At 44.9% G+C, this 22,133-nt stretch overlaps 1 protein-coding gene across 15 annotated transcripts in view; it reads right to left on the bottom strand.

Moving 5' to 3' along the window:
• The window catches only part of WASF3 (WASP family member 3), a 135,228-nt gene that overhangs the window by 60,278 nt on the left and 52,817 nt on the right, over window positions 1-22,133 (bottom strand). For 8 of the 15 annotated variants that reach the window (XM_070049193.1, XM_051850739.2, XM_070049188.1 and 5 more), the window contains one exon: window positions 10,765-10,861. The gene's annotated coding sequence lies outside the window, so the exon portion shown is untranslated. Of the gene's footprint in view, window positions 1-10,756; window positions 10,862-12,059; window positions 12,430-12,950; window positions 13,174-22,133 lie in introns of those variants that run through there. The other 7 variants (XM_017343455.3, XM_070049198.1, XM_070049196.1 and 4 more) reach the window with 5 other exon arrangements.

Raw genomic sequence — 22,133 nt, 5'->3', positions numbered from 1 at the left:
CCCTGCTTGCACTGGTCCAGTCTATATATTAGGAAGGGTCTGAGCACCCGGACGTGAGAGCACAGCTTTCTCAGAACTGATGTCACTGCACGTTGCAGGTGTCTTGCAGCAGCAGCCGACTGCCATTCTGCAGGGCTGTCTCACCAAGCAAGGGTCCCTCTGCCTCCAGACTTGCCCCTCGACTTTCTGATGAGCACCCAGGGGAGGTCTGTAGAAAGGAGCCTGTCAGGTGCAAACTGCCCTTGTTTCTGGGTTTCCCCATTTTTCTAAACCAATGTATTAGTTCACCTCCAGCCTTTAAGAACCCATTTACTTGCTAAAGTTTTAGCTGGTTTCTTACCCTGGTCTATGGTGGTCACCTATTCTCCCTGTGTTCTGCTACATGTAACAACATGTGAAACAACAGTCCAGTGTCTTGCTCTACCCAGGAGGGCTTGTTACTCATGGAGATTGAAAAAGAAATATTATTTTATAGATCATCCTTTTTGCTTTCTTCCAAGAGAAGTAATGTTTTCCATCCTAATCGGAAGAGAAACTCTGCCATCACAGTAAGAACAAAATTATTATATCAGCCTCTTCCTTTTTTTAAGAATCTAAACTGGAACTATATTCACAGAGGAAGAAAACCAGTAAACCGACATCCTTGGTGAACGCACATTTGAGAACATGTGAGAACCCCAAAGTGAACAAACTATTCTGGGAAGAAAAGAATACCACTACTGTACTGGCATAGATAATAGCTTTCATGTATCAAAATTACTGTGATGGGTCATAAAAAAACTGAAGCCCACAACTATGGTTATTCCCAGGGTGCGGTACCACTGCAAAGAGGGCTGATGGCATTCAGAGGAACATATTATCTGCACTAAGTCCTTATTACCGATTTTAAAACTATAATAATAATAGTTAGATCTAGATGGGTATAAAAAATGAATATATTTTTGTGATAGATTTTTTAAAAGATATTTATTTGAGAGGCAGAGGCAGAGACATCTTCCATCAGTGGGTTCACTCCCCAAATGGCCGCAACAGCCGGACCTGGGCTGATCTGAAGCCAGGAACTTCTGGATCTCCCACGTGGGTGCAGGGGCCCAAGCACTTCTTCTACTGCTTTCCCAGGCCATAGCAGAGAGTTGGATCAGAAGTGGAGTAGCCAGGACTCAAACCAGCGCCCATATGGGATGCTGGCACTGCAGGCAGCTGCTTTACCCACTCGCTATGCCACAGCATCGGCTCCTGTGAGAGATTTCTTTCTCCACTCAGCAGCCAGAAAGACTATCTTGTAAGTTGTGACAGCATCCACAGCTTGCAGATCCTAACGGTGTTAGTGATTCTGTCTTTTCTATTCCTGACGCACTGGTAACCTTTGCTCTGATTTCTGCATGCTAGGCAATTAGAGTGTAGTACACGGCAGAGATAAACCTTGTGGTACAGACTGCATTATACACTAAACATGTATAAAACTGTATTAAAAACTAAATGTGTGTATGCTGCAAATGTTTGGCTTTTTATATCAGATTTATTTGTATGTATGTGTTTTGTCCTCAGAATAAAAGCGATCCAACCAGAAGTGGTCCTATCCCAGTGACCACATACAGTGAGGGACACAGTGCTGGACCAGGCCTTTTGTCCTCCACTGTGCCCTTTCCATTTTGAAGGGCAACAGCTGTGTCTGCCTACCTGGGTTTTACAGAACCCTGCTTGGAGTCAGCTACCTGACACTGCCCAGCTGTCACTAATCACATCACATTCCCACAGCCAAAGGAGGGCCTGTGCTTCTTCACCCTCAACCTGTTAAACTATGCCCTGGAGCTCCACTGCCTACTTCCTCTTTCAGTTGTGATACAGGGAAGGGGGAAAGACCACATGGAATTTAATCAAGCATTTCACTGGGATAACTGTTTACATTTGGAGCATGGACTGCATGTTTCTGCTAGGATAGGAGACAGGAAAGCACAGTGAGCAACACTGGATTAGCACCTGGTAGACCTGGGTTCTAGTCTCAGTTCTGCCACTAACATCGCACAATGTTATCTATGCACGTTTGTTAATCACCGTGGGCCTGGCCCTCTCCAGGTCCTCCAGCTGTGAGTGACGTGCTTTCTCCCTCAATCACTTAGGCTGGTTCTCAGAAACTCTCGTATCAGATTCACCTGCTGTCCAAATACTCAGTACATTTTCATTATGCTTTCATTTCAAGAAGTACAAAGAATAAACAGACAAAAAAAAAATGCACAAAATTGCTTTCTAAGGAATTAATGGCCTAGTGGGAAAGACAGACTTAAATAAAGGTACAATGCACCAAAGGTATTTCTCATACCCAGAAATTAAAACACCAGTAGAAAGACTGTTCTCAGTAGACATGGGGCAGGGGCTAACACTGCATGCCCCACCCCGTAGCATCAGGCCTGGCACACTCCACACACACTACAGGATGGAAGGATGAAGTTCTCTCAGGCAGTATTCCATTATTATGTTTTTTAATGACTTGATCTTTGCTACATACAGATAACCTCAACAATTACATAGTAAGTGTCCTGGGCGTGTGGAGAGACTTAGTCTAATGTGGGGGCAAGGGGCTCAAAGCAGGCTTCTGTTCCAGAACTTGCCATCTTTTCTTTTTTTTTTTTTTTTAGATTTAAGAGTATTTATTAGAGTCACAGACCTCCAGCCAGAGCGGAATGGAGTGGGGGCTTCCAAGAGAGGAAATAACCCAAAGGCCTTGTAGCATTTAGGTTTCTAAGTACAATTTTGAAGGGGGAAAAAAAAAAACAACTTGACAATCAGATTGGCATTCAGTTACCAGGTGAGTACCAAAACCATCAAAAGGCCTGATTAACAATTCTCATCCTGTCAGGTCTGCAAGAGTGGGGTAGATAAGTTGTTTTCACAATAAGGCCTAAGCTCAAGAGCTCCCTTGCTGTTCTCATGGTAAGTCTGGAGAAAGGAGGAGGACGGCCTATGTGTTCTTGCTAAAGATAATGTTTTGGGAAGGAAGCAAATATTTTACACCCCAAAATCCATGGGGATCTCCTAACTACCTATTAGCCAATCTCAAGTTGAGGAAAGGATTGTTCTTTGTCGCAAAGATTGTGTTAAACCTGAGGTACTCTTCAGTTTTCCTTTCATAACCATACTGCTTCACCTAGGTGAAGCATAACCATACTGCTTCACACTAGGTGTATATTCTCATCTTAAACTTACGGCTGCCTGGCAGACATCAAGTGGAATTTGAGTAATCAGGTTTGTACTGAATTACGGTTCTTGGAGATGTAGACAGAATGCTTCCCTGGCCTGTGAAATAGGATAGGATGTAAACAGCTGCTGCTTCGAATTTGGTGGTTTCCTGGGCTAGTGCTGGGTAGTCTAGTCTTCCTGCAGATGCTGGGCAGTGGCAGCTCCCACTTGGCCCCACGATCATGAGGGTAAACAGCCAGGACTGGACAGTGTGCTGTGCTGTTAAACTAGGATGTTTCGTAGGTGAGGTGAATCCAGTGCTTTTTCAGCTTATAATGGGGCTTAGTCACAGAACAGTTGTAGCCAGAAAGTACAAACCAGTGAGATGGGGGACACACACTGAGTAACAAGAGGGTTCTTAGGGGTTGAGGGAGCAGATAAAAACCATCTAATAAGATAATACATGTCTGATATCAATGGAGCCCTGCAGATATAGACCAACTCCATACTTTCCCGTCAGAGCTGACTATTCGTGGCCAATGGTCAGGTGCTTGGAGAGTCAGAAATTGGGAGGAACCTGCAGGGATAGAGGGGGGAGGAAGCATTGAAGCATTGTACTAGAAGGCAAAGGTTACTTGGATACTGAGCAGACAGTTTTCTCTACCATGGCTGCCTGTATATCCTGTTAAGACGGAGAAATGAAGGAGCCTTATCTAGTTGATCTATTTACAAATGGGGGTAGGCTGGCAGTGCACAAGTGGGAGTTGAAGTCCAATGTTGTCCTTTCCATGATCTGGGAGAGCTTGGATCACTTTGTCTTAATGTTTGTAAAATAAAGGAGTTCATCTAAATCTCAGAGATTCCAAGAATTTTTTTTAAAAAAATAGTATTTAAGTAGCTAGCTTTTTCAGGATCATCAATACAGGAAAGGAAAATAGTTCCTGGTGAAAGCATCTTTAAGGTTCCTGGGTTAGTAACCTGTATCTGAATGTCTGTTCAACAAAGGAATATAAAACAGATTGGCTCAACTATAAAATATATTGTACAGACCCAAATGTGTCTTGTCTGGTTTTGTGGTTACCAGGGCTTAAAGGGACTTAGAGATAAAATATGAACATATTTTAAAATATCTCACATCTAATGCAAACAATTTATTTGACTTAAAAAATCCAAACTAAAATGGACATAACACAGGATAGAAAAGTCAATTTAAAGGTAGGTATGGGAGATTAGAGATAAATGACGGCAAGTTCTGGAACAGAAGCCTGCTTTGAGCCCCTTCCCCCCACATTAGACTGTCTCCCCGCACGCCCAGGACACTTACTATGTAATTGTTGAGGTTATCTGTATGTAGCAAAGATCAAGTCGTTAAAAAACATAATAATGGAATACTGCCTGAGAGAACTTCATCCTTCCATCCTGTAGTGTGTGTGGAGTGTGCCAGGCCTGATGCTACAGGGTGGGGCATGCAGTGTTAGCCCCCGCCCCATGTCTACTGAGAACAGTCTTTCTACTGGCGTTTTAATTTCTGGGTATGAGAAAATGCCCACAACAGCCAGGGCTGGGTCGTCAGGTCAAAGACAGGAGCAGGGATTCCATCTGTATCTCCCACACAGGTGGCAAGGGCCCAAGTACTTGGGCCAGGCTCATTAGTAGGAAACTGGATCTAGAAGCAGAGTGGCCAGGACTCAAATCAGCACTCTGATATGGGATGCTGGCCTCATCAGCAATGGCTTAACCCACTGTACTACAATACTGACCCCTCTCCTCTTTTTATCACAAAAAATCTATGACAGGGCCTGGCATTGAGGTGCAGCAGGTTAAGCCACTGCCTGTGATGCCAGCATCCCATATCACAGCGCTGATTAGAGTCCCAGCTGCTCTACTTCGGATTCAGCTCCCTGTCAATAATATGCCTGGGAAAGTAGCAGAAGATGCCCCAATTACATGGGCCCCTGCCACCCACATGGAGACCCAGATGAGTTCCAGGAGCTATTGCAGCCATTTGGAAATGAACCAACACACAGAATATCTCATTCTCTGTCTCTCTTTCTCTGTCACTCAACCTTTCAAATATAACTAAATGAATGAATGAATGAATGAACGGACTGGCATTGTGGCATAGCAGGTTAAGTTGCCACCAGCATCCAATATGGGCTCTGGTTTGAGTCTTGGCTGCTTCACTTCCAGTCCAGCTCCCTGCTAATGCACCTGGGAAAGCAGAAAAAAGTGACCCAAGTATTTGGGCTGTAGCACCCACATGGAAGACCTGGATGAAGCTCCTGGCTCCAGCTGGGCCAAGGCCTGGTCATTGTGGCCATTTGGAGAGTAAACCAGCTGATGGAGGATCTCTCTCTATAATTCTGCCTTTCAAAGAAACAAATGAATCTTTAAAAAAGAAATATCTATCACATATTTTTCTCTGCCTTACTTCTTTTTATCAATTATGTGAGAATGACAGTCACAGCATAAATTACGAAGGAAAATCCAAAATACCCTCAAAATAAACTGAAATTCTAGAGGAAAACAACGAATTCTAAAATACAAAACAATGATTTGAGAAGTGTGTAAAGAAAAATGTCCCTATACCCTGAAATATCAAATGGAACCCTATGATATCACCAAATGTCTGCTGATGATGATCAACCATGACCAAGTGTTAGCAATTTCACCAGAACAAACGTAACAAAACAGGGTAAGGTCAGAACAGGGTAAGGTCAACAAGGCTGTGTGATCTACTGACAGCTCCATGGCATGTGCACAACCAAACTTGGGTCCCTACAAGAAATATCCTGCTGGCATTCCTTCTGTCAACTAGAAACTGTGTTCATGAAATAAAGTTAACATAAATTAATTGGTTATTTTAGTTTTCTATTCCTAATTCTACCAGCCACAAAAGCAGGAAGAGAAACATTAGATATCAATGTATTTCAAATTTGCACTTAGTCTCAATACATCCCACCCTGGCATCCTCTCAGCTCCATTGTTCTGAACAAACCCTGAGACAGATAGTGATCAAGAGGATCAGTCAGGACTTCTGGTAACTGTATAGAAAATCAACTCTAGGGGCCGGCACTGTGGCATAGCGGGCTAGGCCTCCGCCTGTGGCACGGCATCCTATATGGGTGCTGGTTCATATCCTAGCTGTTCCTCTTCTGATCCAGCTCTCTGCTATGGCCTGGGAAAGCGTGGAAGATGGCCCAAGTGTCTGGGATCCAGCAGCCACGTGGGAGACCAGGAGGAGGCTCCAGGCTTCAGATAGGCCCAGCTCCAGATGTGGCCATCTGGGGAGTGAACCAGTGGATGTTAGACTCTCTGTTTGTAACTCTACCTCTCAAATAAATAACAAAAATCTAAAAAAGGAAGGAAGAAAATCAACTCTAAAAATCAAAATCATAAAGTTAACAGTAGTCCACTGGTTAAATGGTGAAACACAGAAACAGTTCACGAAGGGTGTTATATCCATTATGTCGTTTATCTCCCATTACAACTTTAGAGTTTGGTACTGTGCCCATTTAAGAAAGGGAAATGGTTCAGTAACTTAGCCAAATTCACATAATCAGTTAAGAGTATATATTTAAAAACAGTTCTATCAGATACCAACATCTTACAGTGCTTCTGCAACAAAGCTCCTGGAGTCCCCCTCTGAGAGCCCACTGTCCGTGAGATGCTCTGAGTAAAATACTTCCAGTGCCTCAAACATGTGCCAGCATTATTACCCTCCTTTCCCAGCTCCAGGAACTGAGGTTGAAGGATTTAAGTGGATTTGGCACAACAGCAGATGCCTGCATGATTTTGAATTTCAGCTAAAGGTTATCTATTAACAACTGCTGAGTGTACCTCCCTACTCACCCTTACACCATGCCAAGTACTCAGTACTGATTCCTGAGGTCAGTAATGGTCATTAAAATGGACAGGCACACATTACTGTATCATACATTAGTTTAAATGTCAAAGCATTCTATTCAGGCTTGCAAGACTTTTACTATGAGGGACTTAGAAGTAATTCCAATAAAACCATCCAGAGTTACTGGATGTGTTACCACATAACTATCCCCGGAAGGTGACACTGGAACTCATATTTCCTTATCTGCTGCCACCCATCACGAAAACAAGCAAATAACTGAAAATCACTGAGCTGAAATCAGTATGCATAGATGGCTTACATTATTATACCAAACATGTCAATACAGTCAAGGCAATAGACAGCAGGTATACAAAACAATGTTAACTCACCCAAAGCTAAATACTGTTGTAATACATTTAAAAAGCAATTTTGTTTGTCCTTTCAGAATTTAAGGACCTTTTCACCTTGTTTCGAAAATCTCTTTTAAGTTTAAAAAAAAAAAAAAAAACACAGAGCAGGGCTGGTGCTATGGCACAGCGGGTTAACGCCCTGGCCTGAAGCGCCTGCATCCCATATGAGCACCAGTTCTAGTCCCAGCTGCTCCACTTCCCATCCAGCTCTCTGCTATGGCCTGGGAAAGCAATAGAAAATTGTCCAAGTCCTTGGGCCCCTGCACCCGCTTGGGAAACCCAGAAGAAGCTCCTGGCTCCTGGCTTCAAATCAGCGCAGCTCTGGCCGTTGCAGCCATTTGGGGAGTGAACCATCGGATGGAAGACCTTTTTCTCTGTGTAACTCTTTCAAATAAATAAATTAATTTTTTTAAAAAGAGCATTTAATAGAGTTTAAACCAATGCATACCTTTCAATGACCACAGATGCCTTTCCCAGTACAAGGGTACTTCAGAAAGTTTGTGAAAAATGGAATTAAGAAGAAAATTTATTTTGCTGCAAAAAAAAATTTTTTTTAAACCCATGCATGGTTTCATCATAATATGCACCTTCCAGGCACTTGCTAAACACCCCTCATGTAAGCAGAAAGGAAAAAAATGCCCACATAAGATCTCTCAATCACAGACGCTCACTTTTGACTTTAAAGAAAACAGTGACTTAAAATCACAAGTGATGCTGCCTGGCCTGCAGGATTTCCAGATTCAGATCAACCCCCACCCCACCCCGACGCGCGCGCGCGCACACACACACAGGCTGTAGACGGGGTCGGCTGGCATTCAGCACCCATTCTCATCTCCCCCTGCCCTCTCCTCTCATCACAGACCGCAAGGATGCAAGGAGGTACCTACATTCCTCAGGCTCCCTTACGAAGGACATTCTGGATTCCACTGATTGCCTCTTTCCCTGTCTGCGCTGACAAGGATTTCTGTACAGTGCAGGACAGGAACAACAGAGTGGCTCTCCTTGCCTTGCTCCTCATTTTAGGTGAAAACATTTAGTCCTCCACCAACAATTCTAAAACTAGCTGGAGGTTTTCCAAGGAAGCTGCCTTCATTCCCATTTTCCTGACGTTTTCCTTCTATTCCTGTGTTTCGGGGTTTTTATCACGAATGGATGAGGAATACAGTTAGATGTTTTTCTGTATCTATTGAGATGATCACAGGAGTTCTTAAAATTATTTTCGTTCTGTCAATACTGTGAATTACACTTATTTTTCAACTACTGAGGCAATCTTGCACTCCTGGAATAAAAGACACTTGGGCATGATGTATTGTCTCTTTTATATTACTGTATTCAGTTTGCTAGAATTTTATTAAATAATATCTTTGTTTTTTTGTAGCAGGACAATAGTGGCCTCACTAAGTAAGTTCACGTTTCCCTCCATTTGTTTTCTGAGAAGTTTGTATATAATTGTTTTTCAGCTTGGGCAGAATTCAGCAGTAAGGCCATGTGAGCTCAGAGCTGTCCTTGTGGGAGGGTCTGTAATTACACACTCAATGTCTTGAATGACAGTTGCACTTCTTCTTGAGTGTGGTTTGGTAACTTGTGTCTTTGATGTAATCTGTCCATTTGGCTTACCAAAAGTGCTAATTCTAAGTGGTTCATAATATTCCCTTATTATCCTGTAAGTATCTGTAGGATCTGTTTTAATGACCTCACATTCTCTGATAACAGGAACTTCTGTTTCTTCTTTTTTAGTTCTGGATTAGGCTGGCTGTGGGTTCACCAATTTTACCCCATCAAAGAACCTGCTTTTGCATTCACTTGATCTTTCCCCCTTTTTTCTTTTGTTTTCCATGTATTGATTTCTTCTTTTTATCAGTTCCTTCTGTACTAGATTTTAATTTCCACATCAGTGTCTGATTTCTTAAGGTGAAAGCATAGGTCACCATGTCAAAACTTTTGTTTTCCAAAATAAGAATTTAACACCATAAATTCCTCCTTAGAGTAGTGCTTTATATCCTCTGCTTTGATGCGTTTTCATTTTCATTCAATTCAAAATATCTTCTGATTTCCCTCGTGACTTCCCCTTTGACCCATAGGTTTTTAAAATGTGACAATGCATTTCAAAATACATGGGGAATTCCCAGATATCTGATACCAATTTCTATCTTAATTTCACAGATGTCCCTAAAAACTTACCTGTAAAGTGAAAGTACGGAAATCAAATTCCGTTCACCAAGGTCAAAGTGAGGAAGGCTGATCAGGCGCCAGCTTCTGGGTTAGCAACCTTTCCCTACCTTATGTTCTATCTCAATGCCACTCAAAACCAAAAGACTGGTGACTCTCTCTACCCATCCAAAAGCAGACACAGATTGGGGTGGGGGAAGGGAAGGAACGGAAATGCCCCACACATCACCTCATTAGATTTCTGCAGCTCTAGAATATGAGTAAGACACGCAGCAATTTGCTCACGAGGACAGGGACACTAACACTAGGCCCTCCAGGTCTGCTGGGACTTCTTGCTCCTTATTTACCCCACAGAGTACAGAACATGGAAATCCATAAATAATGCAAAACCTCATTTCAGACAGTGTTGGAACCACCCCCACCTCAGTTTAGAGTAAATTATAGTAAAATCAGCCACGCCGCGGCTCACTAGGCTAATCCTCCACCTAGCGGCGCCGGCATACGGGGTTCAAGTCCCAGTCGGGGCGCCAGATTCTGTCCCAGTTGCCCCTCTTTCAGGCCAGCTCTCTGCTATGGCCAGGGAGTGCAGTGGAGGATGGCCCAAGTGCTTGGGCCCTGCACCCCGTGGGAGACCAGGAGAAGCACCTGGCTCCTGCCTTCGGATCAGCGCAGTGCGCCGGCCGCAGCGCGCCAGCCGTGGCAGCCATTGGAGGGTGAACCAACGGCAAAGGAAGACCTTTCTCACTCTCTCTCTCACTATCCACTCTGCCTGTCAAAAAAAAAATATATATATATAGTAAAATCAACTAAGTTTTTAAACCTTCACTTATAATATTTATCATATTCACTCTTGGGAAAATTCAGATGATATCAAACAGATAACAGAACAAGCTAAACCACAGAAAATAAACAGTAAATGGATAAAAAATAAAGGGTGGAAAATGAGAACTCAGTTTAATAAGTATATATCAAGGCTTTTTTAATCTTTAAAAGTCCTTAATTATTAACTAGAATCTAATATTTATACACTAAAATATATTAACACCAAATATTTAATTTTAAAAAATTAACATGTTGCACCATTCTATTTCCAATTAAATTCCTAAGCTTCAATGCTACAGCAATTAAATGGCTTTAAAGGTAGAACACGCACATTCTTACCAGGTAGTTGTTGACTCAGGGGGTCTCAGCGATTTCCCTCAGGTGGCATTACCACTTTTGGCTCAGATATTAGTAGTGACAGCAATCAAAATTAAAACTAGAAAGAAAAAGAAAGACATTAAATATTGGTAGGCAAGCCACATTCAAGTCTTCAAAAAGTCTTCCATTTAATTTTCACATTTGAACAAATTTATTGGTAGAGCTCTAATCCCAGAACTAGTCCTTTTTTAGTTAGCTCAAACAAGGAGCTAATGAGGTATGTGAATTCCTACATAATTCTAACTACTTATCCTGGAATCACTTCTGAAATTAACTGCAACAACTCAGTAAATAACAACCAAAGAGCAGAAAAACAAAAAGTCAAGTATATTATAGGTATATTCAACTGAGCTACTCACTTCATTTACTCAACAACAATACATACACTGAACATTTTGTTCGTGTCCACACAATGACCTGAATAATATAATCATTCCCATAAAAACTGTACCTAATAAGAGTTTTCTATTAATTTTTCCCACAGCAATATTTAAATTCAATACAAATCTTGATAATTTTATAAATATTTTAACAGTACCAGTGGGGAAAAAAACAGTAGCAAAAACTTGATACTGCCCAAAAGACCTCTAAAATGTTTCCAGATACTGGATATTCACAGCAAGACTAGACAACAATCTGATAAATATTGTTTACCAATGTGCTATAGTTTTGAGGTGACAAAATGTATGATATAGTTCCCTATTCAGAGTTATGGTTTACTTGGGAAGAATGGGCAAGAAAAATTCCGTGAATGGGCATTCATGCGTTCAGCACCAAAGGTCTTGTGAGTTAGTCCTCCTTCAAACATGCGAAATGAGGGAGAAGACACCGTTCAGCCTGGGTGGGAGCAGCTCCATGCAGGTAATCAGAATACAACAAGGTGGGCACAAGAAAGTAGAGTCTGGCTGCCCAGCAGCGGGCAGGTGTGCCTACAGCCTCGTGAAGAGGGGTCCAGACACAGGAATGTAGAAACGGTGCGATTTCAGTACGAAGGAAAGGCAATGTTGGGTCTCAACCCCTAAGAGCTACATGCAGGTCAGCAGATTCTGACAGCCTACACGGTTAAGACCGCCATCACCCAGTGGAAAGTCTAAAAAGCTTCTTTTAGACTTTCACACATGTCCCATTTTGCTCATTTAAATGGAAAGCACACAGAGTTTTCTGCTCTGCCTTAGGAACAGCTGCAGAGCAAGCTCTAGTTGATGCAGAGGAAACAAAATTTTTCCCGAAGTAATTTGCCCAAGTGAACACCTTACTTGGAAACACAGAGAAGTATCCCTGGGTGCCGGGTCACCCAGGTCTCACTCTGCCTGCACCGGATCCTCTGATTGATGGGATCACCTCAGGAATAATGGTGGCGTGCACTTCACTTCAGAGGCAGTTACTCTCCTGACTGCACCCAGGACTCTCTGGATGGCCCTGCTGAAGAGTCACATGTGAAATCTCCCTCTGGGGGACACCATGATGAACTGCCCCATTTGTGGGAGAGGCTTTGCAATTCCTATTCTCGCTGCCAGCCATTAGTTAGCAGAGGCAGTACTCGGGGCCAAGCATGCTGCTAACACTTCACATCAGATCATCATTATGAAATGAAGAAAACAGGATCTGAAGGAGACAGGCCCAGGATCACACAGCTGGGAAGAGTCTGTGTGACTGCAGAGCCAAGAGCCTCACGTCCACATTAGCCTGCCTCCTTCTGCATGTGTGGACTGTGCCTTTTTCTTTCCTACCAGGCTACTAACACTTCTAACCGACGTCAAGAATCACAAAGGCCTTGAAGAATGAGTAACTTGAAAGAATGTATCTTTAACTCCTCTGAAGTTATAGGTCAAGGACCTTTAATGTGGGATACTGGTTGGCATGGGGACACACACTTGTAACAGGCAACACCATCATTTTAATCCTGCTCCTGCCTGGCCCGTCGTTAGGCTGAGTGATGCTCACAGCGCTCCTCTGCAGAAACCACCCAGGAGCACAGATGCCCAGTAGCATCCATCCTCTGAACTCACGTCGTGAGACTCCCCCATCCAGGAATGCCCTCTCCGGTTCCAGCTCCCAGGTATCCAAATCGTCTCTAGCCTTCAGGATGCAATCCCCATGGCCACCCTCATCCATCGTGCCTCTCTCTCTGCTCCATTGTCACCTACTTCTCTCGGTTATGGGTCAGGCATCCCCAAGCACCTGTCGGTCCTCCAGAAGAAAATTTACATGAACAACCAGGCAGTACTGCTGTGACCAGGGCTCTATCTGGTGCTGTAAACTGAGCACGTGGAGGGAGTCCGCCACTGGAGAGAGCCAGCAGAGGGAAGGCTTCCCAAAACCGGAAACCGAAGTGGAGCCTTAATCCAGACCAGGCAATGCAGACCTAATCTAAAGAGATAAGGGAGACATTTTTAAAGGTAATAAATCTTTTTTTTTTTTTTTTGACAGGTAGAGTGGACAGTGAGAGAGAGAGACAGAGAGAAAGGTCTTCCTTTGCCGTTGGTTCACCCTCCAATGGCCGCCGCGGCCAGCGCGCTGCGGCCGGCGCACCACGCTGATCCGATGGCAGGAGCCAGGAGCCAGGTGCTTTTCCTGGTCTCCCATGGGGTGCAGGGCCCAAGCACCTGGGCCTTCCTCCACTGCACTCCCTGGCCACAGCAGAGAGCTGGCCTGGAAGAGGGGCAACCGGGACAGAATCCGGCGCCCCGACCGGGACTAGAACCCGATGTGCCGGCGCCGCTAGGCGGAGGATTAGCCTAGTCAGCCGCGGCGCTGGCCTAAAGGTAATAAATCTGAGAGGTGTGGGTCCTGGGTGAGAAGTGGGTGCAGGGGCCCAAGCACTTGGGCCATCTTCTACTGCTTTCCCAGGCCATCAGCAGGGAGCTGAATGGGAAGTGGAGACTCGAACAGGAACCCATATGGGATGCCAGCATCACAGGTGGTGGCTTTAGTTGCCACACCACAGTGCCAGCCCTGCAGCTCCCTCTTAACGCACCTGGAAAAGCAGCAGATAACGGCTCAAGTCCTTGGGTCCCCATCACCCACATGGGAGACCCAGATGGAGTTCTGGGCTCCTGGCTTTGGCCTTGCCCAGATCTGGCTGCTGCAGCCATCTGGGGAATGAACTAGCAGGAGATCTCCCTCCCTCTCTGTCTCTTCCTCTCTCTGTCACTCTTTCAAATAAGTAAGTCTTTTAAAAAGATGAACAAATCAGTGTACAGAGGAATAAACTAGGTGATCTTTAAGGACCCCATCCCCCCTAAAATCCCATCAAAAATGGACTTCCCCCTCCTCATTTGGGTTCTGAATATCACCCCCAACAGGGAAGCATCAGAACTGCCTCCAGGTCTCAGGTCTAATGGTTAAAATACTATTAACAAATCAATACTCCTTACACCATTCAGTGACAAGAAACCAAGGAAAGTCTACGTTGTGAAACTACAGTGAGCCACAATGTGGGGAGTCACCACAGCCCCAAGTTATGCCAGGATAAACTGTCTGGCAAAAACCGTCTTTTCCTTTAAAGAGTGGGGCCAGGGAGGGGAGGACCAGGCAGCTTTAGGTCCCCTCAGCTGTGTTAGACCTCTCGCCTCCGGAGCCGTTCACCGCACACGCGGCTTCCGTTCCCCTGTGTTCTGATGATGGATGTGACTGCATCTACCTCACAAAACATTCAATGCTGTTTCACAGGGCCTTTTATAAGGTGAATAATAAGGTTTCCCCTAGTAATATGTCCTTTAAATCTTACTCAACTGCGACATACAAAGTCAACATGAAATGAAGACTTCTGTAATTCAAGAATGGTTTACCTGAGAACAAGTTGTAGCTAAAGGATTCATTGCTAATCTGCCAATATTACGCTAATCTGATTGTATTCGGCTTTGTCTGCTATTTTGGTCCTGGTCGTCTCCCCTAAGCCTCCAAGTTCCAGTTCTCCAGAACTCAGAAGCCAGCACGGCTCCAGAGCTCACACATGCTCCCGATATAGCTCTGCTTCCCCACTTCTCTGCAGCACTCCCTCCTCAACCAGGCTCAAACTCCAAATGCTTCCTTCCGCCTCTACCCATGAGATCACACCACCAGTGCTCTGAACTAGTCACAAATGAAGTCCTATTTATGGGACTGTTGCACACTATGGAACACGTAGCCACTATCAGCCACAGAGAATGTCAAAATATGCACTTATTGTCAAGAAGCCTAGATCGAACAGAATAAAACAGTGATCCCTGGGTTTCTCCCCACTGTCATTCAGGCTGACCACCTGAGCTTCAATACCCCAGTCCTACAACTTTTAAATCAGCACAAGTATAAACACATTCGTTTTTGGTCCCACTACTCACTTCAAGGTACAAGCGAACTCTAATAAGAAGGTGAGGTGAAAACAACATTTAGCAATAATGTAACATCCAAGCCCCTGAAAGCTTTACTTAGTGGAGAAAAAAAAAAAAAAAAAAAAACAAAAAAAACACAAATAAATATAAAATGAATAGCAAAGAGGATAGTGCTCAAAGTTAAAATTAAAATGTTACTTGGCATTCACTGAACACAGATACATATCACATTCTCAGCCATGTGCATTCTCATTTGAATAATTAATGAAATACATTAACTAGGGGCTGGCATTGTGGCACAGGGGGGTTAAACCACCACCTGCAAGCCCTACATCACATATGGATGCCAGTTCAAGTCTCAGCTGCTCCACTTCTGATTCAGCTCCCTACTAGTACACCCGGGAAAGTAGTGGAAAACAATCCAAGTCCTTGGGTTCCTTTCACCCATGTGGGAGACCCACAGATGGAGTTTCAGTCTAGTCCAGCCCAGGCTGCTGCAGCTATGTGGGAAGTAAGAGAGAAGATGTATGATCTCTCTTTCCGGTTTTCCCTCACTGTAACTAACTCTAAATTTCAAATAAACAATCCTTTAAAAAATAAACTAGGTTGGGCCAGTGTGGCATCCCATATGGGCGCTGAGGAGTCCTGGCTGCTCCACTTCTGATCCAGCTCTCTGCCATGGCCTGAGAAAGCAGGAGAAGATGGCCCAAGTCCTTGGGCCTCTGTACCCATGTCAGGGACCCAGAAGAAGCTCTTGGCTCTGGCTTCAGCTTGGCTCAGCTCCAGCTACTGTGGCCATTTGGGGAGTGAGCCAGTGGATGAAAGACCTCTCTCTCTGTATCAACCTCTCTTTGTAGCTCATCTTTCAAATAAATAAAAAAAAATCTTAAAAAGTGAACCTAGGCCGGCGCCACAGCTCACTAGGCTAATCCTCCGCCTAGCGGCGCCGGCACACCGGGTTCTAGTCCCGGTCGGGGCGCCGGATTCTGTCCCGGTTGCCCCTCTTCCAGGCCAGCCCTCTGCTGTGGCCAGGGAATGCAGTGGAGGATGGCCCAGGTGCTTGGGCCCTGCACCCCATGGGAGACCAGGAAAAGCACCTGGCTCCTGGCTCCTGCCATCGGATCAGCGCGGTGCGCCGGCCGCAGCGCGCTGGCCGCGGCGGCCATTGGAGGGTGAACCAACGGCAAAGGAAGACCTTTCTCTCTGTCTCTCTCTCTCACTGTCCACTCTGCCTGTCAAAAAAAAAAAAAAAAAAAAAGTGAATCTAAAATTATAAAAAATAAACTAAATTAATTATTCTATGAAAGAGATGAAAAATTCTCAGTTTTGAGTATTTTATTCATTCAAAAATTCCCTATCATAGACTCAGTATAGGGTCATAAAAGAATATTTTCTTCTCCTTCCAATATGAACAACTGCCTACTAAAATACAAAGAAAGACTGATTTCTGATGTAACGAGCCTGTGGAGATCCATGATTGGCCCTCAGTTTGAGCTACCAGTCCCTGCCGCAGAACCTAATAGCCTAGATAAAGATCTGGGCATCAATTCATTCAGTTACTAGGGTTAAACAATGCTTCTGGAAGGCTGTAAATGTAGACTGAGCTCCTGCACTAGGCCCAGCAGACCAGACCTCTCCAGAATGGAGTCATTCATGCTACACCCCAGGTGATCAAAGTGAAACAGACCAGTTTTTCAGAAACACACAAGTCATAGCAGCCAATCAGAGAAGGAGCCCTATTGAGCACTATAAGAAAATTTCCTGGGGCCATCATGTGACATACAGGGTAAAGCTGTGCCAGCATCCATTATGGGAGCCAGGTTCATGTCCCAGCTGCTCCACTTCCAATCCAGCTCCCTGGTAATGGCCTGGAAAAAGCAGCAGAAGATGGCTCAAGTGCTTGGACCCCTGCACCATGTGGGAGACCACGAAGAAGTTCCTGGCTCCAGGCTTCAGCTTGGCCCAGCCATGGCAGTTACAGACATCCGGAGAGTGAACCAGCGGATAGAAGACCTCTCTGTGTCTCCTCTCTCTGTAGCTCTAACTTTCAAATAAATAAATATAGCTTTAAAAAAAGAAAAAGAAAATTTCCCGTTTTAACTCTATAAGGAAAGTAACTTTGAAATGACCAGTCCACCTTTCATTCTCTATTTCTATTGTCTTCAGCCCTTTTCTTCCTGTAAAGCTAACCTCCTCTCCTGAGCTCACAGGAATAAGGATTCTTTTACAGGACACGGTGTCTTCTAACTCCAGAACCACAATAAAGACAGTGGTTGTTTAAGCTAAATTCCTGCTCATCTCTCCCCTTGACACCAGCCTCCAACTGCACACACAGCCTGAATCACACAGAGGTGAAGCTATACACAGAAAGACACCACAATGCTAGTTCCAGTTGCAGCAAACAGGAAAGAAATAGAAGTTGCATGTGGCACACTGAACTAAGAGACTAGTTTCTATCCTTTGAGATGCACAGAGCGAGCAAGAGAACTGAAGACAAATGCTCATCATCATCTCAATACTGTGCTGTCAAGGGGCAACACAGAGGTCCCAGAAGCAAAGCCTGCTCCTAAAATAGTGTGTGTCCACCTCCCAAACTGCAGACAAGCCAGAGCTGGTAGGGCTCAGAGATCTGCCTCCATTCTGTGAGTGCTGCCCTTGACATCCCACCGACTTTTGCTACAACACCGCTGAAGAAAAGAAGTTCATTCATACTGTGGAACCCCACCCAGAAAGAGACACTATTAGAATTAAGCCTTTCTTGGGGGCCTGGAGCTGTGGCACAGCAGGTTAAAGCCCTGGCCTGAAGTGCAGGCATCCCATATGGGTGCTGGTTCTAGTCCCGGCTGCTCCTCTTCCAATCCATCTCTCTGCTATGGCCCTACACCCACGTGGGAGACCAGGAAGAAGCTCCTGGCTTCTGATCAGCACAGCTCTGGCCATTGTGGCCATCTGGAGAGTGAACCAGTGGATAGAAGACCTCTCTGCCTCTACCTCTCTCTGTAACTCTTTCAAATAAATAAAAATAAACTAAATAAATCAATCTTTAAAAAAGAAAAAATAAAAAGAAATAAGCCTTTCTCAGTGACAGTGTACAACTTTCTAAATGCGTACCAATGCTTCCTGTTCTGCCCACTGAAACTGAACAGTTTCTGGAACCGCCAGTGTTCCCATCTGAGGGAATCTGAGGATCTGAGGGCCGGCTCAGGAGCTCTACGGTCTCCCGAGATGCCCGGCTTAGAGCCGCATGCACCACAGGGGATCCTGAAGGGCCCAGCCCTTTCCAGTCATACCACCCAGTATTTCCCACTCTGTGCCTGCTAGACTCGAGGGATCTTGACCCCAACACTGCTGCTGTATGTGGTGCACCCCACTCTGCAGTACAATGCAGCAGCACAGCCCACCTCCCAGGCACAAGATCCCTGGGCCTGCCCACCTGGGAGCCAGCTGCCTTCCAGAGGCACTGCATCCCATGGCCACCCACCAGAGAATAGTTCAGGGCAGCCTCTTGACCTGTATAGGTCCAGAACCATGCAAACAAGAACAAATAGACCTGAGACCATTTCAGAATTCACTCTCTTCTTAGATTTGCCTAGTCATTCATTACTACAACAAACCACACTGAAATGCTAGAGGTCAAAGAACTGAGAAGTTCCAACTGCTCAGAAACTCAGAGGAATAGAACTGATTTTCAAAGGAAAACTGCATTAGCTAATTGTCTGACGTTTCTGTCTCCATGTGCTGGTTAAGCTTTTTTACTTTTATGTTCACGGTAGAAAGATCCAGCCCTGGGCAGTCACCCTGAGTCCTTCTACTTGCAAACCCTAACTCCACTCTTCACTGTGCCAAACATTTTCTTTAATTCCTTGCACTTGGCACAATGCTTGGCACACAAACAAAACTCCAAGTGAATCTTCTCAAATAACTAGATTAAAAAGAATAATTACGCTGCATTTTCCTGATCTACTTCAACTAAAAAAAAAAAAAAAAAAAAACTGAACTTGCCTTGTTTTGGATGACCTTGCGCTGATTCAGTGCCTACCACTCATAAGTGCTGCATAAGCAAAACTACGAGGACTCGAGTCAACAGGGCAGTTGCTTTCCATTCGAGCAAACAGTTAATGAGCTTCTTGGCAATGGGCACAGAGAGATAAAATAATAACCTGTTTCCGATAAAATAAGCTATCCAGTTTGACAGAAGATTGCTGACTAGGAACAAGTGGAAAAGCTGCAGCCAGTAAATACAATGCAGGCGGTACCAGCTGGTATCAGTGCTGCCAGTGACGCTCAGAGGCGACCTGCGACCTGCAGAAGAGGAGGGGGCAGGTGGGGAAAGGTGCGGCAGGGACGGCCAAGGGGACAGAGGGACCGGGGCTCTGAGGGTGGAAGTGAACTGATGACAGGGAAGGACTTGAGGCCGGATGAAAACAGGATGAGGCCACAGGGTCCTTGAACTTGTGTGTAAAGCTGTGCAGATAACATAGGTACGGCAAGCTCATCAGTTCAGAAACTCCAGAATTTTTTAAACTCCGTTTTTAAAAAGTGGGACACCATGTCCTTGGCTGATCTTCTAGTGCTTTTCCTGTTGCTCTTGACCCCACAAAGAACATAAACAGCGGCTTCCAGGGAGGCCCCTGAAGACAACAGTTTAAACCTTGAAACAGATCCAGCCCAGATGAAAAGATTTTCTTACTGAAACTACTTTATATTTTTCTCTGCTTTAATTACTGAATCCTGTAACTGGAATTCATCCCTCATTCAAAGAGATGCCAAAAATAGCCTGTTTCAGAATGCAGAATGAGAAGCATCACGCAATTTTGCTACTAAATGGACTCCTTTTTCACAGCTCAATAGCATTCTCCAAACACAATTTCCTCTTTTTATTAACCAAAAAATGTAACATCTTGCAGATACAGGTTCAACATGAATTTCCATTACTATGTACTTGTAAGTTGAAAAGTGGAATCTCAGGCACGCACTAGCTGGACTGAAAAGCAGTCTCCCGACTTGCTCCACCCACATTTCATCACGGCTTTCATTAAACACCTCTGACTGCAGAGAACCATCTCATTTGCATGTGATGAATGAATTTTTTTTTCAAAAGCCATTATCCAATGGGCTCCCCACTGCAAATGGCAAATGATTAATAACAGCTTACGTCTGAGTCCATGGTGCCACTTCCAAAGGGCTCTCACATCAATCATCTCATTTAATCCACAACAACTACGGCACCAGCAAGGCAGGGTTACTTCATATTACAAATGAGGAAACAGGCTCAAAGGGTGGAATGCCCCCCACCAAAAAAAAAAAAAAAACCCACAAGGCAAGTGCAGGGGAAGATACCACCCCTTCGTCATCCTCGCATCCATCCCAGTTTACTCCAACTCAGCTCCTTCTCTGGCCGCCTCCTGTGAGCACTTCTGGGAGCACTCCAGTCAGGCAGTATGCACTCCTCCCTCCAAACGCCAACAACCCTCACCAGGAACATCGCCCACCTCACACAGCTCTCCAGTGGGGGCTGCTGTCCTGTTAATTGTCAGGAGCCCTCAGAGGGCGTACAAGAAGTACATAACTCTCACGCCTAGAACACCACCATGCACATGACAGGCATGCACGAAGTTTTTCTTCATGCTGCTGCCTGGCAAGGAATAACCTAGTAGGCAAAAGCCACTCTTTCCTTAACTTCGGCACACAAACTACACATAAACCTCAGCTACGGCTCTACCTCCAAGCAGAAAATCTTTTTTTTTTTTTTTTTAAAGATTTACTTATTATTTACTTGAAAGTCAGAGTTACACAGAGAGAGAAGGAGAGGCAGAGAGAGAGAGAGGTCTTCCATCTGCTGGTTCACTCCCCAGATGGCCTCAAAGGCCAGAGCCGCCCCGATCCGAAGCCAGGAGCCAGGAGCTTCTTCCAGGTCTCCCATACAGGTGCAGAAGCCCAAGGACCTGGGCCATCTTGTACTGCTTTCCCAGGCCACAGCAGAGAGCAGGATTGGAAGCAGAGCACCAGGGACTCGAACCAGCACGCCCATATGGGATGCCAGCACTGTAGGCGGCAGTTTCACCTGCCATGCCACAGCGCAGGCCCCACACAAAATCTTCGAAGTCACCCACAGCCCATCATAAATAGTACCTAAGAGGCGCTCTGAACCATAGTAAGCTGCTTCCTATCTCACTGGTTTGTGCCTCCACCTTCCTCCTGGACCATAAAACCATCCTGGTTTCTAAAGACATTTTGCATCCCAGGCATATGCCCTGCTGACCCATTGCATACATGTGTTTTAATTTCTTGATTTGATCTGCCCTGACTTCTGAACACTTGGCTGGCTCAGTCCAGGTGCCAGAGCCCTCACCTTACCCTCCAGTCCCACCCCAGCTCTCTCCTCCTGTCAAGCACAGGTGGGTCTGACACAGGGTGTTACTGGGCCTCGCACGCTTGGCCAGGCCAGAAGAACCCTGAGCCTTCTGTCTCCCTTCAGCTTACACCTGAAGCAAGTGCTACACCTCCATGGCGATTCTGGGAGGAAGACAAATCTAACACAGATAGGAGTGGTGGTAACTTCCACCCTCCCTCACAGCCTTATCTCCTTCCTCAGACTTCAAAATCAGGTGACAGATGTCTTGGGCTACAATACCATCATATGGTATTTACTTTCATTACATATGCTGAATTGGACAAAAGAAAATAAAGAAATTATACAAGTGCATAGAAATACTGAGAAAACCATGCGCATTATAAGATGGAAATAGCAAGGAACAAACGCTGCACTGCAGAGGTAGGTTTTATGATTATTACCCTGACGGCTTTTACATACTCCAGAATCAAGCTGTATTTAAAAACCAGTTCTGTAGTAGTAAACCTGACATAAAGATTTCATGTGCAATTCACTAAGTAACTTCAGGGTAGTTTCATTTCCCCCTCCTTCAGGATAAAGCAGAGTAGCCGTCATTGTAACAAATGGGTCCATAAACTTCCACCCACAGGGCACCCCAGGTGTTCAAACAAGACTGACAAACA

The sequence above is a fragment of the Oryctolagus cuniculus genome, chromosome 9, assembly GCF_964237555.1.
Source record: "Oryctolagus cuniculus chromosome 9, mOryCun1.1, whole genome shotgun sequence".
Lineage (NCBI taxonomy): Eukaryota > Metazoa > Chordata > Mammalia > Lagomorpha > Leporidae > Oryctolagus > Oryctolagus cuniculus.
This window is presented reverse-complemented; position numbering and strand designations above follow the sequence as displayed.